Consider the following 4,228-nt stretch of genomic DNA (forward strand, 5'->3'; position numbering starts at 1 on the left):
TGTCATAGCCAGAACCTGGAAACAACCTAAATGCCCCTTGACTGAACAATGGATAAAGAAAATGTGGTACATTTACACATTGGAGTACTACACAGCAGGAAAAATGACATCCTAAATTTCACAGGAAAATGGATGGAGCTAGAAAACATCATTTTGAATGAGGTAACCCAGACCCAGAAAGACAATTATCACATGTACTCACTCATAGGTAATTTTTAAACATAAAGCAAAGGAAACCAGCCCACAAATCACAATTCCAGAGAACCTAGACAACAATGAAGAACCTAAAAGAGACATACTTAGATCTAATCTACATGGGCAGTGGAAAAAGACAAGCTCTCCTGAGTAAATTGGGAGCATGGGGACCTTGGGAGAGGGTTGAAGGGGAGGGGAGAGGCAAGGAGCAGAGCAGAGAAAAATGTAGAGTTCAATAAAAAACAAAAAGATGTTATTGAATTCTCACATCACTCCTTTTTCCAAAAAAATTATACAGTGTATTTTGAAAGGAAGCTTAATATGGACATTTAATCATTGATCAATATGGGTAACAAGCAATGAGTACCATTAAGTTATTTTCCTTTAATTCCTACTTTTCATAAATTACCTCTCTATGCTTTACACTGTAATATATATGTAATATATATTAATTTTCTAGTGATACTTCCAGCATATGCCAGTATTGATCACTAGGTTTAAATGCTAAGTGCCGTGTCATGTTTTAGAATTGAAATCCATATTAAACAATTCCCTTGGCTTTCTTATCCCCTTGTGACCTTCTCACCACTATCCTGGGAATTAAAACAGTATTTCTCAGTAAAAATCTGTGTCTAACACTAGGAACCAAAGTTAATAAAGTCCAATGAATTCAACAACAAAAACAAAAATCTAGGAGGAAAAAAATGCACTTTTTAAAAGTCCATTTAAGAGAAAATCAAAGTTTGCCTTTAAAGAGAGAAGGAGCCATAGATCAAACCGAGTCTTTGCCTGCATGTCTAATGATGCTAAGATGTCATTGTCCTTCCTCACTCAGGCACAAAGGCCCCAAGCTCCTTTTCTTCCACTACTGTTGCCTTACGGTAATACAGTAAGACACCTGAATGTCTAAACATCTAAACATTTATCTATCACTAATGCAGGCTCATTTCATGCGAGTGCCTGCCAAAGCAGGAACTAGGCTGTCAGCCTCATCCCATCAGAAAGACTTTCAGTCCCAGGACTGATGGCAGGTTCCAATTGTTAAGTCATTCTTGCTTGCAGTGAATTTAAAAGTCAGGATCCTACTGTTAGAGGATGGTACTCAAAGAGGTTATTTAGCCAGAGATGTTGCAATTCTAAATACGACACTCTTGGCTATAGATTGTGTTCTTGTCATTATTTTTTTTAAATCTGTGCACTGGATGAAGCTCCAGGCAGCGAATAACGCGCAAGGGTAACCGGTATGGCATAATAGCCCTTGTTTTGGTGCGTTCTCTTTGTAGTGATTTATTAAGGGAGACTGAAAAGGGCTGATTAAAATGCATAAACAGTGCTGAACAGTAAACAACCATGTCTAAGGACGAAAAAATGGGACCCACACGCTGTGCATGGAAATTGCCCTTAACAACATGGCCCATTGTCGAACAGATAGGAAGCCAAAGGTTGCTTGTAATCAAATTTGAAGTTTCCCATCACTTATAAAAGCGACACTTCCTTGTGCAAACGTTTCAATTTGTTGTAGTTAGAAACTGCTTCCTGACTCGAGCCTTACAGAAACCAGGAAATCTTTTGACTGTCAGGTGGATAGAAAAAAATCAAACCGGGTGCACGCTAGACTATGCAAAGTGAAACCAAGCTAGTCTATTGATGGAGAACTAAAATCTGCAGAGTAAAGAGGAGCAAATTAAAGCAGTGCGAGAGGTCAGGATAATTATTCCCTTTTTATTTCATCTAAATAGGAGGGGGTAACATTTGATGTGTTTGTTAGATGCTTAAACCTCTTTTTCTCTGTTACTCGAAAATCAAACAAAATTTAAAGAAATTTTTATACAAGAAAGAGCAATAAACCAAAAAATTACCTTTGTAACCATGAATCAAAGGTATGAAAAAATTCAAAATTAAATTTAGTTAATAAAACAAATTGTCTGGTGGACCGTTATGCGGTTACAAGTGCCAGCATTATCATACGAAAATCATTCTTCAAATGTATGTTTCTAAAGATGATTGGTTGCTAATGCAGCCGACAAAATGATTAACTACTAAATTTCTAAGTCATGTTTATTCTTTCACAAGATGGATATAATACAGTAGAGCACTGATAAAAATAAATTAATGAAATATAAGTAACCACTAAATATTAATTCTGGGACTGGAGAGATGACTCAATGGTAAAGAATGCTTGCTCCTCTTCCAGAGGTTCCAAGTTTGATTCCCAGGATGCACATTTGGGCAGCTCACAATCACTTTTAACTACAGTTCCAGGGAATCTGGCGCTCTTTATTTGGCTTCCATGTGAACCTGCACTCACATGTCCACACACGTGTGCACAAACACACACACACACACACACACACACAGAAACACACACACGTAAATATAAAGAAATCTTCTAAAGGTAATAAGTAAACTAATATTAATTTTTGAGCATTTTAAAATGTTTTAATGTGATTTTGTCCAAGGAAATTAGAAGGGCCTTAATGGTCATTGTCTCCCTCCTCCTAACCAAACTAAAACCCTCCACAACCCTCTTCTCAAGCAGCAGCCGGCTCTGTGCTTCCTGATAATAACGCTGTAGTGGAAAAGTCTTCACCATAATCTCTAGGATCCAGTGATTTTTCTTGAGACAAATTCTCTCCTCTCATTCCAGATTATTGGAGAATGAACATTCCACTTACTGAAAACTCTTCCTCAGGAAGATCTTCTGAGCCCATCGTGGAGGCACACAACTATAATCCAAGCACTTGAGACACTGAGGTCATGAGTTTAAGGCCAACCTGGGCTCTTACAGCAAGGCTATCTCAAAATCAGCAAACAAAACCAGGAAAGTCTTTCCAGTGTCCATTTTACCAGAGGGAAGCCAGCATTTGATCCACACCAAATTAGTAAGTATTTAACTGGTGTCTTTTAATTATATTAATATGTCTTTGGTATACCTTTTATGATCAATAATTTTATGATCCTTTGATTTTTTTTCTTCTTATATGAATTTTTATCACATTTCAAATCCTTCCTGGGGGGTCATTGAAAAACTAAGTGAGGGAACTCATATAAATTTGCTTAAAACAGTCTCTAGGAAAGTCTTAATTGATTAGCAATTAGTGATGAGTATGGATATTGATCTGCTCTATTCCTCTGTGGTACACATATAAACATCTATAAAGAAACTCAATTTAAACCAAATGGTGGTGGCTCTCATCTCTAATCCCAACATTCAAGAGACTGAGGCAGGAGGATTGAAAGTTCAAGGCTAGCTTGGGCTACACAGTGAGGCTCTTTCTCAGAAAGAAAAACACAAAAACAAAAGGAAAGTTTAGTGACTAAAGACAGTATTCTCACTACTCTAAGGTTGCCCTCAGAATGCTGAGATAAAATGGCCCTTTCTAGAAGAAACCGAAATCACAAATCTATGTGTGCGCAAAGTTCTTAGTAGATGATTTTATTCACGCCTACTCAAGCCCCTGTCACACCCACAGCACTCAGAGCTCCACTTCCCTTTCCTTTGGCTACAGAGGGATGAGTCCAAGCTTTCAGTCTGCAGAGGAGTATGGACTTTTGCCAGCCCTGTGTGCTTCTTAGACATTTGGGAAACATTGCCACCTGCAGTCCAGACAACTGCCAGTCACAGAGTGAGAAAGGCAGGTCTGAGCCAAATGTGACATCAAAAAAAAGTGAGGGGGCTAGAGAGATGGCTCAGTGGTTAAGAGCATTTCCAATTCTTCCAAAGGTCCTGAGTTCAATTCCCAGCAACCATATGGTGGCTCACAACCATCTGTAATAAAGTCTGCATATACACAGACAGAATACTGTATAGATAATAAATAAATAAATGTTTAAAAATGTTTAAAAATAAATGTTTAAAAAAATAACAGAAGTGTCCTCTTCCTCTTCAGGTAAGTAAAATGGAATTTCAGTGTCTTAAACAGAAGGTGATTTGCCAAATGTGAGGGCACATGCTTGTGAGTCCAGCCCTCAGGAGTATGACACAATTTTGAGGCCAGCCTAGGTTACATAGTGAGCTAAAGGCTAACCTGGG

The sequence above is a fragment of the Chionomys nivalis genome, chromosome 17, assembly GCF_950005125.1.
Source record: "Chionomys nivalis chromosome 17, mChiNiv1.1, whole genome shotgun sequence".
Lineage (NCBI taxonomy): Eukaryota > Metazoa > Chordata > Mammalia > Rodentia > Cricetidae > Chionomys > Chionomys nivalis.